Source organism: Leucoraja erinacea, unplaced genomic scaffold, assembly GCF_028641065.1.
Source record: "Leucoraja erinacea ecotype New England unplaced genomic scaffold, Leri_hhj_1 Leri_145S, whole genome shotgun sequence".
Taxonomy (NCBI): Eukaryota; Metazoa; Chordata; class Chondrichthyes; order Rajiformes; family Rajidae; genus Leucoraja; species Leucoraja erinaceus.
Window position 1 is genome coordinate 245001 of NW_026575737.1, and position 19429 is coordinate 264429.

The window sequence follows — 19429 nt, forward strand, 5'->3', positions numbered from 1 at the left end:
CCCCTTAAGAATTTTGTAAGTTTCTATAAGATCCCCTCTCAATCTCCTAAATTCTAGAGAGTATAAACCAAGTCTATCCAGTCTTTCTTCATAAGACAGTCCTGACATCCCAGGAATCAGTCTGGTGAACCTTCTCTGCACTCCCTCTATGGCAATAATGTCCTTCCTCAGATTTGGAGACCAAAACTGTATGCAATACTCCAGGTGTGGTCTCACCAAGACCCTGTACAACTGCAGTAGAACCTCCCTGCTCCTATACTCAAATCCTTTTGCTATGAAAGCCAAAATACCATTTGCTTTCTTTACTGCCTGCTGCACCTGCATGCCTACCTTCAATGACTAGTGTACCATGACACCCAGGTCTCGCTGCATCTCCCCCTTTCCCAATCGGCCACCGTTTAGATAATAATCTGCTTTCCCGTTTTTGCCACCAAAATGGATAACCTCACATATATCCACATTAAACTGCATCTGCCAAACATTTGCCCACTCACCCAGCCTATCCAAGTCACCTTGCAGTCTCCTAGCATCCTCCTCACACCTAACACTGCCCCCCAGCTTAGTGTCATCCGCAAACTTGGAGATATTGCCTTCAATTCCCTCATCCAGATCATTAATATATATTGTAAATAGCTGGGGTCCCAGTACTGAGCCTTGCGGTACCCCACTAGTCACTGCCTGCCATTGTGAAAAGGACCCGTTTACTCCTACTCTTTGCTTCCTGTTTGCCAGCCAGTTCTCTATCCACATCAATACTGAACCCCCAATGCCATGTGCTTTAAGTTTGTATACTAATCTCTTATGTGGGACCTTGTCGAAAGCCTTCTGGAAGTCCAGATACACCACATCCACTGGTTCTCCCCTATCCACGCTACTAGTTACATCCTCGAAAAATTCTATAAGATTCGTCAGACATGATTTACCTTTCGTAAATCCATGCTGACTTTGTCCAATGATTTCACCACTTTCCAAATGTGCTGCTATCCCATCTTTAATAACTGACTCTAGCAGTTTCCCCACTACCGATCTTAGACTAACTGGTCTGTAATTCCCCGTTTTCTCTCTCCCTCCCTTCTTAAAAAGTGGGGTTACTTTGTTGTACTTCTTCGCTTTAATTTTTATACTTTATACCCTCCTGCAGGGTTTAGGAGCCGTTGCTGTGGAGGGATGGATGGGGATGTGAGCGGCCATTGGGGGCAGCCAGGGTGCCAGTGAGCCCCCCCCATCTGCTCAGTGTGCAGGTTGAGCTTCGAGGGGCTGAGCTTCAGTGGAGGACCACATGACGGGGCACAACAAGGAGAAGCGTTATGAGTGCGACATGTGTGGCAAGGCCTGGCAGAGCCCGAGCAAGCTGGAGACCCACCGGCGGGTGCACACGGGAGAACGGCCCTTCACCTGCTCTGACTGCGGCAAGGGATTCAAGTCGTTGCGGGACCTGGACGTGCACAAGCGCCTGCACACCGGGGAGCGGCCCTATGGTTGCTCCACATGCGGCAAGAGCTTTGCCCAGTTGTCGGGGCTGCAGGTGCACCGGCGGGTGCACAGCAGTGAGCGGCCCTTCACCTGCTCCGATTGCGGCAAAGGCTTCAAGTCGTCCAAGGACCTGAAGGTGCACAGGCGCCTGCACACCGGGGAGCGCCCCTACACCTGCAGTGACTGCGGCAAGGGCTTCACCCAGCCCGGTGCCTGCTGGTGCACCAGCGCACCCACACCGGCGAGCGGCCCTACACCTGCGCCCAGTGCGGCAAGGGCTTCACCCAGTCCAGCATCCTACGGCAGCACCAGCGCACCCACACTGGCGAGCGCCCCTACACATGCAGCGAATGCGGCAAGGGCTTCACCCGGCCCAGTATCCTGCTGCAGCACCAGCGCCTACACACCGGCGAGCGGCCCTTCACGTGCACCCAGTGCGGCAAGGGCTTCACCCAGTCCAGCATCCTGCTGCAGCACCAGCGCACCCACACCGGCGAGCGCCCCTTCACCTGCACCCAGTGCGGCAAGGGCTTTACCCACCCCAGCAGCCTGCTGGTGCATCAGCGCATCCACACCGGTGAGCGGCCCTACACATGCGCCCAGTGCGGCAAGGGCTTCACCCAGTCCAGCAACCTGCTGCAGCACCAGCGGGTGCATGCCGGTGACCGTCCCGTCCCCAGCCCGGTGTGTGGAGAGCACTTTGCCATGGACTCCCACACCCTGTGTCATCAATACGTGCACAACAGTGGCCAGCCCTATGACTGCTCGTGCTGATGTGAGGCATTTGACAGCTCGCGGGAGTTGCGGCAGCACTGGCCGGCCCACACGTTTCAAGAGCGTATGGAGGCTGCGAGAGCACCAGCGGATACACACCAGAGAGAGACCCTTTGTGTGTGCTGAGTGTGGCAATGGTCCCTTCACCTGCCCGCTCTGTGGCAAGGTCTTTGCCCGCTACTCCAGCCTGCTGGCACACTGCAACGTGGATAGGTGCTGTTTAGGTAGACATAAAATACTGGAAGGAACGGGTAACGTTCTGGTCGAGACCCTCTTCAGTCTCGACCTGAAACGTCACTAATTCCTTCTCTCCAGAGATGCTGCCTGTCCCGCTGAGTTACTCCAGCATATTGTGTCCTTTTTTGTAAACCAGCATCTGTAGTTTCTTGTTTTTGAACCATTCTGATTAACGATCTCTGCACCTTCCCCAAAGCCCCCACATCAGTCCTGTAATGAAGTGACCAGAACTGTAAGCAATACTCCAAATGCTACCTGACCAATGTCCCTTAAGGCCGCACATATACATCCTTTCTCCTAATCTCACTCCCTTTTATCTCCTCATTTTCTCTCGCCTCTGTCACTTACTCCACTCATCTGCCGATCACCCCCTCATCTGTTAACATCGTGTCAGTCTGAAGAAGGTTCCGACCCGAAACATCACCTATCCATGTTCACCACAGAAGCTGTCTAGCCCGCCGAGTTACTGCAGCACTTTGTGTTAGAGTCATACAGCGTGGATACAGGCCCTTTGGCCCAACTGGCCCACGCCTACCCACATGTCCCAGATACACTAGTCCCACCTGCCTGCGTTTGGCTCGTGTCCCGCCAAACTTGTCCTATCCATGTACCTGTCTAATGGATTCTTTAACATTGGGATTGTCCCAGCCTCAACTACCTCCTCTGGCAGATCGTTCCATACAACCATGTGAACAAGTTACCCCTCAAATTTCTATTCTATCTTTTCCCCTTCACATTGAACCCATGTCCTCTGGTCTGGATTCCCCCACTCTGGGCAAGAGATTCTGTGCTTCTAACTAAATTGTGTTCTATGCAAGATTCCAGCATCTGCAGTTTCTTGTGTCTGCCTCACATCTGTCTGTCTGTCTGTCTGTCTCTCTCTCTCTCTCGCTCCCCCCCCCCCCCCTGTCTGTTTCTCTCTCTGAACCTTCTGAATTTGTAGTCGGCAGGTCTGTAATCTGCATTTCGCCAACTTGGATTTGTTGTGCAGACTAACGTGCTGTTATTACCCCCTTAAAACTGTCTAGTGAAGGTGATTGAACTATATTGTTGTCGAGTTTATTCCATTCCCTTAATGTTCTTACAAAGAATGAGTTTTTATAAATATCTGTCCTGGCGAATGGGGTTTCTATTTGCATATCATTTCTCTTTCTTGTTCTCCTTTCTGTTGAGTATGTTATGTATCTCTCTGCAGTTATGCCCAAGATCCCCTTTTGAATCTTGTACAACGGCTAGTCTGTTCCTTGCCCTTCTTGTTTCCAGCGTTTCCCACTCCAGGTCGGACAGCATCTGGGTGACACTGCAACCTCTACTGTAGTTCCCGATACAAAAGCATGCTGGTTTCCTCTGTACCCCTTCTAGTTTGTTGATATGACCAGTTTTGTGTGGGTCCCAGGCGCATGAAGCGTATTCCAGTAACCAATGTTGTATATGCTGTGGTTTTCACTTCCTTTGGATAGAACCAGAGGTTTTGTCTAAGGAATCCTAGTTGGCTTAAGTGACCGTGTTGTTGATGTGTTCCCCCCCACGAAAGCTTGCTATCAAGATGAACTCCAAGCTATGGTTGTAAACTTGTACGATGAAGTGTTTGTCCACAGAAGACGTAGTCTCGAATAGGTGGTTTCTTCTTGTTTGAAATTACCATAATTGAGCATTTGTGAGATTGAAGCTCATCTTCCATGTATTTTGCCATAATTCCAAGGACTTAAGGTCTTCTTGTAAGGAGTTCATATCTACATCAGTGACAGGTGTATATACAAGACAATCGTCTGTGAAGAGTTTTGTTTTACAATGTATGTGTTCAGGTAGATCATTAATATACGTCAGGAACAACAGTGGTCCAAGGACTGTGCCTTGTGGTACTTCTGACAGTACTTGCTCTTCTAAAGAAATGTTTCCTTCACAGGCCACCCTCTGCGTCCGGTTTGTGAGAACGTCCCTAATCCAATTATGTAGACTATTTCTGATGCCATAGTAATCCAGTTTTCCTAGGAGCCTTTCATGAGGAACTTTATTAAACGCTTTTGAAAAGTGTCAAAAGGATTGCCATATAATAATAATATTATATAATAATATTATATAATTATATTATATAATAATAATAATATTTTTATTGTCATTGCACGTCAGTGCAACGGGATTTAGTATGCAGCTCCAACCGATGAAAAAGAAAAGTAAAATAAATAAATAAGCTGTGTGACGTGACCATCCGAGGGAGACAGTCCAGGGGGGATGGGGGGCACTCAGCAGGGCCGGTTCAGAGCCGCTATAGCTCTTGGAATAAAGCTGTTTCTGAGTCTGGAGGTTCGGGTGTAGAAGGCCTTGTAACGTCTGCCGGAGGGAAGTAGTTCAAACAGTCCGTTACAGGGGTGTGATGAGTCTTTATGGATGCTGACGGCCTTCCTGAGGCACCGTGTGTGGTAGATGCCCTCCAAGGCTGGTAGCTCTGTCCCAATGATCCTCTGCGCTCTGTGGACGACGCACGGAAAAGCTCTCCTCGCCATGTATAGATTTCCCCTTATCTAATGCCCTTGTGATGTCATCAACAGTGACAATAAGTTGTGTTTCCGTTGAACGTTTTGCTCTGATGCCATGTTGTGAGTCCACCAGTATCCCATTCCTTTCGAAAAGGTCCATATGTGAGACAGGGCTTGGACTTCACTTTTTTTCGCTGTTGCCAGCCAGGCAACCGTGGCAGCTTCGTAAGTTGCCAAATGACAGTTCAGGTGGTCATTTAAGACGGCTTGCATGACGCGTGCGATAATGTGCTCGGACGAAGTGCGTAGTTACCAGTCGGAATTATGGTCAATGAAGCATTTATATATTATTTCTGCTTCAAGTAAAGTTACAAACTAAACATATTCACCAATTAAGACATGATATATACCACAATGACATGCAGCAAAATTACAATACAGTATCTCATCTCTTTTTACACGTTGCAATGAATGCAATTTCTATTATTTCTGTCCACTTCCAAACAAAAATCCGGTTGGATTATTCAGCGTATGATCAACCTCGGAGAGACCAAGCGCAGGCTTGGCGATCGCTTCGCACAACACCTCCGCTCGGTTCGCAATAACCAACCTGATCTCCCGGTGGCTCAACACTTCAACTCCCCCTCCCATTCCAAATCGGACCTTTCTGTCCTGGCCTCCTCCATGGCCAGAGTGAGGTCCACCGCATATTGGAGGAACAGCACCTCATATTTCGCTTGGGTAGTTTACACCCCAGCGGTATGAACATTGGCTTATCCAATTTCAGATAGTCCTTGCTCTCTCTCCTTCCCCTCCCATTCCCAGCTGTCCCACAGCCTGCTGTCTCTGACTCTTCCTTTCTTTTTCATGTCACCCCACCTCGACATCAATCTGAAGAAGGGTCTCGACCTGAAACGTCGCCTATTCCTTCGCTCCATAGATGCTGCCTCACCCGCTGATTTTCTCCAGCTTTGTCTACCAACGAGATCCCACCACTGGCCACATCTTCCCATCTACTCCCCTGTCAGCTTTCCGCAGAGACCGCTCGTTCCGTAACACGCTGGTCAATTCGTCCCTTCCCACCCAAACCAACCCCCTCTCCTGGCACTCTCCCTTGCAACTGCAGGAAATGCTACACTTGTCGCTTTACCTTCGCCCTTGACTCCATTCAAGGACCCAAGCAGTCTTTCCAGGTGCGGCAGAGGTTCACCTGCACCTCCTCCAACCTCATCTATTGCATCCGCTGCTCTAGGTGTCAGCTGCTCTACATCAGTGAGACCAAGCGTAGGCTTGGTGATTGCTTCATCCTACAACCCCGCTCGGTTCGCAATAACCAACCTGACCTCCCGGTGGCTCAGCACTTCAACTCCTCCTCCCATTCCAAATCCGACCTCTCTGTCCCAGGCCTCCTCCATGGCCAGAGTGAGGCCCACCGTAAATTGGAGAAACAGTACCTCATATTTTCCTTGGGCAGTTTACCTCCAATTTCAAGTAGTGAGCTTTCAGCCCACTCCTCCGCATCGCAGCTCTCCATCAGCCCACTGTCTCAGCTTCTTCCTTTCTTCTTCCCCCCCCTCCCCCCCCCCCCCCCCCCCCCCCCCCCTCCCCCCCCCCCCCCCCCCCCCCCCCCCCCCCCCCCCCCCCCATCCCCCCCCCCCCCCCCCCCCCCCCCCCCCCCCCAGAAGGGTCTCGACCCGAAAATTGCCCTATTTCCTTCACTCCATAGATGCTGCCTCACCTGCTGCATTTCCCTATCATTCTTGTCTACCCATTGACCCAAGTTCTGTTATCCAACTTTCCTCACCCACTCCCTACACATTAGGGGCAATTTTACAGACAAGTTAAGCTACAAAGCCAATGCGTCTTTGGGATGTGGGAGGAAACCCACGTGCTTGCAGGGAGAATGTGCAAATTCAACGCATTCAGTGCCTGAGGACAGGATCGAACACAGATCTCTGGCATGTGAGGCAGCAAGTCCACCAGCTGTGCCACTATATGTTATTTTCCAACACGCAAAAAAAAATGCACATTAATGACTTTGGTTGCTAAAAAAAAGAAACTCCATTTTCAGTCTTAAATCTCTAAGTGACGCTATGCTCCCCTTTACAGCTACTGTATGTTTTAATTCAGTTCAAGACTATGGGGCTGTACATTGCCCATACAGTTGCTGCCTAAATGTGCCAGAGACCCGGAATTAATCCTGAAATGGGTGCTGTCTGTATGGAGTTTGCTCCTTTTCCCTTTGATCGCATGGGTTTTCTCCGGGTGCTCTTGTTTCCTTCCACATTTCAAAGGTGTGCAGGAACCTTTTTTCAAACCCTTTATATATATAAGGAGCCTTTATATAAAGAGAGTTTTATTGTCATGTGTCCCAGATAGGACAATGAAATTCTTGCTTGCTGCAGCACAACAGAATATGTGAACATAATGCAGAACAGGAGATAAAAGTTCAGTGTGTCTATATACCATAGACCATATATATACACAATAAATAAGCAGATAGTGTGCAATAGGCTGTTATTTTTCAGAGTTTGGTGGTGGAAGGTCCATTCCAGTTTAAATTCCATTTGGAATATTTTTGGAGGACCAGGAAACCAAGAAGCAAGAGTTACTCCAGGGAGTTACTCCAGATCCAGAGAGTGATTCTGCGTTGGTTTTCAGCGACCGGACAGCAATGGGGACCAATGGCAGAGTGCGGAGACCCGGACACGGATACGGATGGCGGGCGGAGACGGAGGGTGACAGAGAGAGAGATAGAGAGGTGGGCCCTCTCAGAGTTGAACGATAGGTGTTCTGGGTGCTTGCCAAGCCGGGCAAAATGGCAGGCTTTTAGGTTGCCCTGCGGGACTTTAGGTGGCCATTGGCACCCAAGCAACTGTTAATTTCGAGCCCTGTGAGAATGTATGATGTGTTCCATGATCTTATGTGTAACACTGGTCAGTGAAACTGGTCTGTAATTCTCTGGCACAGCCGTATTGCCCTTCTTAAATATTGCACAGTTGTTTGCTTCCTTCCACTGACGTAGTAGTGACCTACAATCAATTGAGGACTGGAATAAATATGTGAGTATGGGTGCTATTTTTGGCGCGAACATCTTTAAAAACCATGGTGGCAACTGATCTGTGCCACTGCTTTGTTTGCCATTAGGTTCTGTAGTTGTGTTAGTACTCCTGCCTCATGGATCACAAGTTCAGGGATATCCTGTATGTTACTGCATACAGGATATCCCACCGATGGAATGTATCGTAAATATTTTCCTTTGTAAATACACTGGTGAATTGAGCATTAGGTTTGATGTTTGCTTGACATTTTCTTTCTGTGGTAAGGTTGTTTGACACAAAGTATTGTTCGGCTTTATTCAGAGCTTTTCTTAATTTCTTCCAGCAATTTACAAAGGAATCCCAATCTTCTTTGTCTTGTGTCTTCTTTGCTTTATTGTATGCGCTCTGTTTCTTACGTCTGAGTCTGTGGTGATGTCAGGTGAACCAGGGTAGGGTATTTGGTTTGGCTGTTATTTTTTGGAATATGTCTCTCCATGATCTGCTTTATTTTGTTTTCAACATTGTCCCACTTCTCCTGAATAGAAGCATTCCCCATAGAGAGATAATGGTCCCGTAAAGCATCCAGGTCTGCATTGATCAGTTCCTCGTTTGCTTTCCACTGTACGTAGTATTTCCTTCTAGGTTGTCGTTTCCACTTGGCTGTCAGATCCAGGTCAACAATAACTATGTCATGGCCGCTTACGCCTACTGGTGTTATTTGTGAATACCAAGTCTAAAATGTTACCTCTTCTTGTTGGCTTATTAACCTGTTGGTTCAGTCCAAATCCCATTAAAGCCCCCAGTAGTAGTTCAGCTGTATCCTTGGATGCAGATTAATCCTGCACTATTGTTGAGTCTTCCCAATTAATATTAGGCTGATTAAAGTCTCCTGAAAGTACTATATTGTTTCCTTTGCCTTTATTGCATATTTTCTCAAATTAATTCTCAAGTTCACTTACAAACTGTTTATCATCATGTCTGGGCGTATAAGCAGTGCCTATTAAAAGTGAGTACCGTCCTTTCAATTCAATTTGATTCCACATTAATTCACTATCTACTTCAAACTCTTTACGAATCATAATAATATCCTTTTTACATGCTATTAAGATGCCACCATGAAATCAGTCCCGTCTGTCCCTTTGATAGGCATCATATGTATCCGGGAAAATCTCATTACTATTAATGTTCTGTGAAAGCCAAGTTACTTCCTGCCCCATGTACAATATCAGGATTATACTGATCCAAAAGTACCTTTACTTCAGGGGTTTTATTCCTAATGCCCTGAAATTTTACCACCATAATATATAGTGAGTTCCTGCCTTTACATTTTGTTAGCTTGTTGTTAACTGTCTACGGAGTTCTTTGAGGTTTAGCGGGTGTTATATTACCAATAAATGTGTCACCTCCATCATCATCATCATCATTCAGGATTAAAAAAACGGTTTGGTCTATTACTTTCAAGTGATGAATTAAACAATGTATCAGAAATGTTGATAATTTCACATATTGGACACTGAATGTAACTGAATTGGACACAATTTTTCCCTTCAAAGCTGTAACATCATCCGCTTGCAGCATGTATTCATCTTTTACATCCATTACATTATTTACCATTGTGCTGGCTAGTTACCATCTTATTGCACATGGTTCAGGTTTACAGTTTGTGCATTGCCATGAAAGATTCAGCTTTGTAATGTTCATATATTCATTGATAGTCACCTCAGTACATTTGACATGATACATTGCATCACAATCTATGCATTGAAGTTTTCTTCAGTATTTTGTTACCCACAGTTTGAAGGCCCAGGGTTTAGACTAACACCCCCAGATAACAGCAAAGTAACGAGTTTCTTCGGCCTCAGTTCAATAGTCAAACAGATTTCTGGTTGAGACGAGAGTCTGTAAATTGATGTGTATCTCATGCAATCTTCTTTCAGGATTAAGTGTGAGAGCATAGAAACATAGAAAATAGGTGCAGGAGGAGGCCATTCGGCCCTTCGAGCCAGCACCGCCATTCATTGTGATCCTGGCTGATCGTTCCATATCAATAACCCGTGCCTGCCTTCTCCACATATCCCTTGACTTCACTAGACCCTAGAGCTCTATCTAACTATCTCGTAAATCCATCCAGTGACTTGGCCTCCACTGCCATCTGTGGCAGGGAATTCCATAAATTCACAACTCTGGGTGAATTTTTTTTTTTCCCTCACCTCAGTCTTAAATGACCTCCCCTTTATTCTAAGACTGTGGGCCCTGGTTCTGGACTCGCCCAACATTGGGAACATTTTTCCTGCATCTAGCTTGTCCAGTCCATTTATAATTATATATGTTTCTATAAGATTCCCCCTCATCCTTCTAAACTCCAGTGAATACAAGCCTAGTCTTTTCAATCTTTCCTCATATGACAGTCCCGCCATCCCAGGGATCAATTTCGTGAACCTACGCTGCACTGCCTCAATCACAAGGATGTCCTTCCTCAAATTAGGAGACCAAAACTGTACACAATACTCTAGATGTGGTCTCACCAGTCCCCTATACAACTGCAGAAGAACCTCTTTACTCCTATACTGAAATTCTCTTGTTATGAAGGCCAACGTTCCATTAGCTTTCTTCACGGCTTGCTGTACCTGTAAGCCAACTTTCAGTAACCGGTGCACAAGGACGCCCAGGTCTCGCTGCACCTCCCCCTTACCTAACCTAACCCCATTGAGATAATAATCTGCCCCCTTTTTTTGCCGCCAAAGTGGATAACCTCACATTTATCTATATTATACTGCATCTGCCACACATCTGCCCACTCACTCAACCTGTCCAGGTCACCCTGCAACCTCCTAACATCCTCTTCACAGCTCTCACTGCCACCCAGCTTTTTGTCATCCACAAACTTGCTAGTGTTGCTCCTAATTCCCTCTTCCAAATCATTAATATATATGGTAAACAGTTGTGGCCCCAACACCGAGCCTTGCGGCACTCCACCCACCACTGCCTGCCATTCTGAAAAGGACCCGTTCACTCCTACTCTTTGCTTCTGGGCTGCCAACCAATTTTCTATCCATGTCAACACCCCAATACCATGTGCTCTAATTTTAGTCACCAGTCTCCCGTGCGGGACCTTATCAAAGGCTTTCTGAAAGTCTAGATACACTACATCCACTGGCACCCCTTCATCCATTTTACTTGTCACATCCTCAAAAAATTCCATAGGATTAGTCAAGCATGATTTCCTTTTCCTAAATCCATGTTGACTTGGACTAATCATTTTACTGCTATCCAAATGCCCCATTATTACCTCTTTAATAATTGACTCCAGCATCTTTCCCACCACCGAAGTCAGACTAACTGGTCTGTAATTTCCCTTTTTCTCTCTTGCTCCTTTCTTGAACTGTGGGATAACATTAGCTATCCTCCAATCCACAGGAACTGATCCTGAATCTATTGAGCATTGGAAAATGATCACCAATGCGTCCACTATTTATAGAACCACCTCCCTGAGGGCCCTGGGATGCAGTCCTTCAGGCCCAGGGGATTTATCATCCTTCAGTCCCATTAGCCTACCCAATACTATTTCTCGCCTAATGAAAATTTCTTTCAGTTCTTCTACCCCCTTGGATCCTCTGTCCTCCAGTACATCTGGGAGATTATTTGTGTCTTCCTTAGTGAAGACAGATCCGAAGTAGCTATTCAACTCTTCTGCCATTTCCTTGGTGCCCATAATAATTTCACCTGTGTCTGCCTTCAAGGGACCCACATTTGACTTTGCTACTCTTTTTCCCCTTAACATATCTAAAGAAGCTTTTACTGTCCTTCTTTATATTCCTGGCCAGCTTCACTTCATACTTCATCTTTTCAGCCCATATTTCCCGTTTTGTTTCCTTCTGTTGTCCTATGAAAGTTTCCCAATCCTCTGGCTTCCGGCTACTCTTTGCTGTGTTGTACATCTTTTTTTTTTAGTTTTATTCTATCCCTAACTTCACTTGTCAGCCACGTTTCCCTCCTACTCCCCTTAGAATCTTTCTTCCTTTGGATGCCGAGATGCTGTGTACGCCCGTCGAGAATGCTGTGTACGCCCTCAATGCGCCTGCAGGCATTGCAAGATTTTTCAAGCGACCGCGTTTGGCAATTGCATGCTGGTGGGGACAGGCCCTTAACTTGCCTCTCACACACAGGCACACACAAATACACATTGATATAAATATAGATATATATAAGTTAAATTTAATTTTGTGCACAGTGTATGTTAAAGCAATACAAGGGAAGCTGCATAATACAATGCAAGGGAAACTATGCAAAGGTGGCGGCTGGTGAGGAAAGGTGGGAGGGAAATGGGGGAAAACATTTACAATAAAATTAACTAAAATATGTGAGGTGATAGATGCGCTATATCAAACACTCTTCCCTACAACACTGATTACACTGATGATAGGGTGGATTACACAGCGGGAGGCATATCGGACAAATAGCGGCCGTGATGTTCCGTTACGTTCTACACATCAGCCCATTGGTTTTCGGAGGAGTGGCCTATCTTGCTCCTCTAGTATCTTTGGTTGGAATTGGAAGGGTTGGCGGTTGGAGTTTAACTGGGGTGTGTTGAGCGACGGCTCAGTAGTAGTTAAATATTAACTTGATGTGGCCTGAGCGACTGGGCTGTATCGGTTAATTATTAAACCGAGTGTTCACAAAATGCGTGGACCTCCACAGTGGTCACCCCAACCACAACTAGCAATGTTACAAAATTTTGAGATTTTAAAAATCAAGTCTGCAATTTATCCCATCAGATAAAGCATAAAAAAGAAGTTTAATTTGACACCTAATTCACTTTCATATCTTCAGTATTAAAAAGGTTATGGCCATTTTCTTACTCGGAAATTAGCATCTTGTTCCCTATTGCTGTTCCATTGACTTAACTCAAAAGCTGTGATCAAGGACAGTCAAAAGCCCATAACTTTATTAAAAATTAAGTGAACTGAAAGAAATGTTCAGTTATTATAGATTGAAGCATTCTGAAACAAATATTAAACAATCTTACTTGGATGACCTGAAATTAAAGCATATAATTAGTTAGTTACCCAATTGTAGCTAATTCCAAAATTCAATTACTAGATCTAAACATCTATCCATTTCTTAAGAAAAGATTAACATTTTTAAATAGCCTAAGTGTCCAAATAACATTCACACAAGAATTCACAATATAACATGATTTTAAAATCTCATTGTCATTAATTTATAGGCCAAATGAAAGGAATTTAGTGTTTAATTGCTGTAAATTAATAGCCATTTAAATCAGCTCACGAGTGGGTTTTTCTGGAACGCGATGGTTCGGAACGTTGCGGTTGCAGTGATTTTGAAGCCCATGTTAGCATGAAAAATACTGCCGGGTCGGATGAGCTTCCAAGTCACCTTCTCGCAACTTAAAAATTTGAATAAAGGGATCTTAAGAAGCACTTTTTAATGAAAAAATAAACAGTCTACCTTGCCTTGTTCGCGGCTTTAGAGGATGATTTTTAATCCACTTACAGCAATTAAATAATCCTATAAAGTTTAAAAATAACTACAGCGAACAAATTTTGCAGCGATTTTTCATCAACAGCTATGCAGGCTGAACAACCTTGATTTCAATAGCTTAGAGAAAACGACGTTTTAAACCCGCCCCCCTCTCAAAGGCGCCAAAGTCGTGCACACGAGCAGCGACAGAACTGCAGCGCCGCTGAAGGTAAGTTTTGCAACATACCTACCACAACGGCCTATTTTGGATTTGATCATGTTTGCAGCCGACAATCCAGACCAGCAGACAGGGCCGGGTTTAGATGAAGAGAGGCCCATAAGCTGTTCCACTTGTGAGACCCTCCCCCCCCCCCCCACCCCCCCCCCCAATCCCCCGCCCCCACGGGTAGAAGAAGATGGCCCACCAGATTGGCACCGATTTGCAGCCGAGTATGGCCAATGAGATAAGCAGCTGGAAAGCTGTGCTATATTTATTTATCGCCTGTGCTTGTGTCGAGTTATTGCCTTAAAACCCTATTATTCTGAAATGGAGGGCAAGGAAAATTACTGAAAGGTTGTTTAGAGACTACAGTGTGTTGTGACAGCGTATGTAAGAAAGGCCTATGACAGTGTCAAAAATATTATACACTTTGCAGGGCTCTCACTTAATTTTTTTTCTCTGTTGTCAGCCGGGCAACCTTGGCAGCTTTTTAAGTTGCCAAATGACAGTTTAGGTGGTCATTTAAGCCGGCTTGCATGACTTGTGCGATAATGTGCTCGGACGAAGTGCGTAGTTCCCAGTCGGAATTATGCTCAATGAAGCATTCACATATTATTTCTGCTTCAAATAAAGTCACAAACTAAACATATTCACCAATCAAGACATGATATATACCACAATGACATGCCGCAAAATTATAATACAGTATCTCATCTCTTATTACACGTTGCAATGAATGCAATTTCTATTATTTCTTTCCACTTCCAAACAAAAATGTGGTTGGATTATTCAGCGTATGATCAACCTCGGTGAGACCAAGTGCAGGCTTGGCGATCGCTAAGCACAACACCTCCACTCAGTTCGCAATAACCAACCTGATCACCCGGTGGCTTAACACTTCAACTCCCCCTCCCATGCCAAATCCGACCTTTCTGTCCTGGGCCTCCTCCATGGCCGGAGTGAGGCCCACTGCAAATTGGAGGAGCACCACCTCATATTTACTTGGGTAGTTTATACCCCAGCGGTATGAACATTGGCTTCTCTAATTTCAGGCAGTCCTTGCTTTCTCCTTCCTTTCCCTCCCATTCCCAGCTCTCCCACAGCCTACTCTCTCTGACTCTTCCTTTCTTTTTCATGTCACCCCCCCCCCCCCCCCCCCCCCCCCGACATCAATCTGAAGAAGGGTCTCGACCCGAAACGTCGCCTATTTCTTCGCTCCACAGATGCTGCCTTACCTGCTGATTTTCTCCAGCATTTTTGTCTACCAACGGGATCCCACCACTGGCCAGATCTTTCCATCTCGTCCCCTGTCAGCTTTCCACAGAGAACGCTCCTTCCGTAACTCCCTGGTCAATTCGTCCCTTCCCACCCAAACCACCCCCTCTCCTGGCACTTTCCCTTGCAACTGCAGGAAATGCTACACTTGTCGTTTTAATGAAGTTCAAGACTATGTGCATTGGCCATAAAGTTGCTGCCTAAAAGTGCCAGAGACCTGAGATCCTGAATATTGGTGCTGGCTGTATGGAGTTTGCTCCTTTTCCCTTTGATCGCATGGGTTTTCTCCGGGTGCTCTTGTTTCCTTCCACATTCCAAAGGTGTGCAGGAACCTATTTCAGACACAACCCAAAACAAATAATTTCCTTTTGTGCAGATATTCTGTCTGACTTGTTGAGTTACTCCAGTTTTTTTTAATGTTTATCTTCAGTTTAAACCAGCATCTACAGTTTATTCCTACACACAAGATACTATACATAGAAAATAGGTGGAGGAATAGGCCGTTCGGCCCTTCGAGCCTGCACCGCCATTCAATATGATCATGGCTGATCATCCAACTTACGATAGAACTTTATTAATCCCAGGAGGGAAATTGTGTGTGTGTGTGGGTATATATATTATGCACACACACACACACATATATATATTTATATAGTTATATCTATCTATTAATATATATAACTCAAATCCATCCGTCCACCTGCAGTACGGATCCCTTCCTGCCTTTTGATTCGTTGACGGCTGCTCCTTCCTAGCAGCTTCCAACACACTTCAAAACAAAGTTGCAAGACAGGAACACTGAACTTTTCACTGCTGCAGCAGGCAGGGGAGGTGCAATTGAGGGAGGCAGGGGAGTGCTGGAAACTTACATTTGGCAACGGCTTCAGTTCCATTGGAGGAGACGGGTGCATAATGGAATATTGGGTTGGGGGAATCACACCATTGGGGGAGCAGACCCAACGGGTCTGCACTTGGTCTAGTATACATTTAAAACTCTGGGGCCATCCGACCGACTGCCGACCGGCGCCCTTCCTGCCTTTCGATTCGTGCCCGATACTCGCAGATGTCCAATCGGAATGGCCGATGCTCGCAGATGTCCAATCGGAATGGATTCATTTGCATGTACGGCTGCCAGCTGCATTTCTTCCTTTGATTCATTGCCACGCCCAATCCAGACGCTCAATCTCCGAGATATTTTCCATTTCGGTAGAGATTTCGCTTTTCTTTCTAAGTATCCGCTCCACGTTTTTAATCAAATCCTTCTCCCCCCCCCCCCCCCCCCACCCACTCCCAAGTATTGCTGGCTTCTCCATTTACATGCCAGCTTCAAACACACTTCGAAACAAAGTTGCAAGACAGGAACATTCTGAACTTTTCACTGCTGCAGCAGGCAGGGGAGGTGCCATTGGATTTTTTTTTAAATCCACTGCTGAGGGAGGCAGGGCAATGCTGGATGGAATCTTACTTTTGGGAACGGCTTCAGTTCCATTGGAGGAGACGGGTGCATGGTGGAATATTGGGTTGGGGGATCACACCATTGGGGGAGCAGACCCAACGGGTCTGCACTTGGTCTAGTATTCATATATAAATATACACCGTTTTGTTTTCTCGTTTATGACATTGTTTACAGAGTACTATGTTTACATATTCTGTTGTGCTGCTGCAGGTAAGGATTTCATTGTTCTAACTGGGACGATTGAATCTCTCAGGTTGGGGGTCTCCCTGAGGGTGATACGGAGAGGTTCTCGACTTGCGAATGCCCAGCATGGTTAGGAGCTCTTTGATAATTTTGCTCTCAAAGTCGCGACCCTGATCTGAGTGGATGCGTGCTGGCAATCCGTAGTGAACAAAGAACTTTTCAAAGAGGACTTTAGCCACGGTGAGGGCCTTTTGATCTTTCGTTGGGAATGCCTGAGCACACCTTGTGTAATGATCTGTGATGACCAGTACATTGGCAATGCCTTTGGAGTCGGGCTCAATAGAAAGGAAATCCATGCAGACCAAGTCCAACGGTCCATTGCTCGTGATCTGTTGCATAGGGGCAGCTCTGTGTGGAAGGGACTTCCGGGCCACACATCTCCCACAGTTCTGGATGTAGGTTGCAATCTCAGAGGCCATTTTGGGCCAGTAAAATCGGTTTCTGACAAGCTCTGTGGTTCTTTCAATGCCGAGGTGACCAATGTCGTTGTGCATTGACTTCAGAACCATTGATTTGTACTGAGCAGGTAAGATAAGCTGACTCACCTCTCTAACAGAGGGTCTCTTAATGACTCTGTACAGGAGTTCACGCTGCAGCAAGGCGACATCAGCATTTGGATGTTTAGGAGCTGGGTCACATTTGCCTAGCTTCACTTGAGACATTACCACACTGATGACAGAGTCTAATCTCTGGGCCTCTATCAGTTCTTTACGGTTCAACTGCTCAAGCTCATTTCCCTCCACTTGAGTGAGGTAGGAATAAACAGCAGGAATAGCATCGGGGGAAGCACCTAGTTGGTCGACACATCTAGTGGTGCTTTCGCCGGGACACATGCAGCGATTCTTTGGCAGAGAGCTTTCATCCCAGAAGTAGGAACATCCACCCATCCATCCTCTGTCTCCTGGTGATTTCTGGAAAGCAAGTCCGCATCAATGTTTTCACGACCAGGCTTATACTGAACGTTGAAGTCATAGGTGGAGAGGGCAGCTAGCTACCTGTGGCCTGGGGCGTTAAGCCTGGCAGTGGTTAAGACATACGTGAGCGGATTATTATCCGTTCTCACAGTGAATTTGGTGCCATACAAATAGTCATGGAACTTATCAACTACCGCCCACTTCAAAGCTAGAAATTCTAGCTGGTGAATGGGATAGTTCCGCTCTGACTGGCTGAGCTTGCGACTGGCGAAAGCAACTGGACGGAGTCCTTCAGGATGCTCTTGATTCAATACAGCTCCCAGGCCATTCAGGCTTGCGTCTACATGCAATATGTAGGGCCTTGTCGGGTCTGCGAAAGCCAACACAGGAGCATGCGTGAGCTTGTGGATGATGGTGTAAAAGGCGTCATCACAAGCTGAGGTCCAACGGTCGCTGAACGGCTCTGAGACTTTAAAGTAGTCTTTCTTGTCCTTGAAGGTGGCTTTGTTTTTGCGTTGAGCTGGAGGGTACCCTTTAGTTAGGTCTGTGAGAGGGCGGACAGTGGCAGAGTAGTTCTCAATGAACCGTCGATAGTACCCACAAAATCCTAGAAATGACCTCAGGGACTTTAGGTCAATGGGTTTCTTCCAATTGGTGACGGCACTAACTTTCTCCCGGTCGGTTGCGACGCCGGCGGCGGAGACAATGTGCCCCAGAAATTTCACTTGTGGTCGACAGAATTGGCATTTGTCAATGGAGATCTTGAGTCCACATTCCTCCAGCTGATCCAAAACTTTGAGGAGACGTTCTTCGTGTTCCTCTAGTGTTTTTCCAAACACTATGATATCATCAAGATACACAAGAACTTAGATCAGGTTCATGTCTCCTACAGCCTTCTCCATCAATCTTTGAAAGGTTGCAGGAGCACCTGTGATGCCTTGGGGCATCCGCTCAAACTGGAAAAAACCAAGAGGGCAAATAAAGGCTGTCTTTTCTTTGTCTGCCTCAGACATTTCCACTTGGTAATATCCGCTTCTCAAATCCAGCACAGAGAACCATTTACTGCCAGTCAGACAATCAAGTGCATCATCTATGCGCGGCATGGTGTACTGGTCTGGGATGGTTCTGGAGTTCAGCAGACGATAGTCAATGCACATTCTCACTTTGCCATTCCTCTTCCTCACTATGACAATGGGAGAGGCATACGGACTTCGGGATTCTTTGATTATTCCGGCTGCCAGCAGTTCTTGGAGATGGCGCCGAACATCCTCAATGTGTGCAGGTGCGATTCTGCGGGATCTCTCTCTGAATGGTCTAGAGTCTCTGAGTCTTATGTGGGGTGTCACACCTCTCGCTAGACCCACATCCCATTTCTCCAATGAGAATACATCAGCTCTCTCTGACAACTTGTTGGCTAACCTAGCTCTCCATGCTTCGGGAATGGGTGAATCCCCAAAATTGAAGAGCTCAGGATCAATTGACATTGTTTTCGGAGACTTCTTTGGCTCAATGACAGAGTCAACCAGGTACACTTGGGCTAGCACTGTACCCGCAGGAAGAGCAGTTTCTTTTGAGATTCATTTCTCAGCCATTGGTATCCATAGCGGAGGGTGGCAGGACTACTGGCGGAACCAGCACACCAGCAGGCAGGTTGGTACTTTCATCAGCCTCCACCATTAGGATGCTTTTATCCATAGGTTGCTGCTTCTCCACTTCACAGACAGCATAGTGTGCTCCTCCAAGTGGGATTCTTACAGTCCCAGGGCCCTGCCATTTCACTTGGCCGACCACATCCATTGGTGGATTACAAGGTGATGGGGATTGTTCAGAACGAACAG

General features: G+C 46.4%; 1 pseudogene; it reads left to right on the top strand.

Moving 5' to 3' along the window:
- LOC129715861 (zinc finger protein 239-like) overlaps positions 1–2400 on the top strand; it is a 21153-nt pseudogene extending 18753 nt beyond the window's left edge.
- Positions 2401–19429: the final 17029 nt, after the last annotated feature.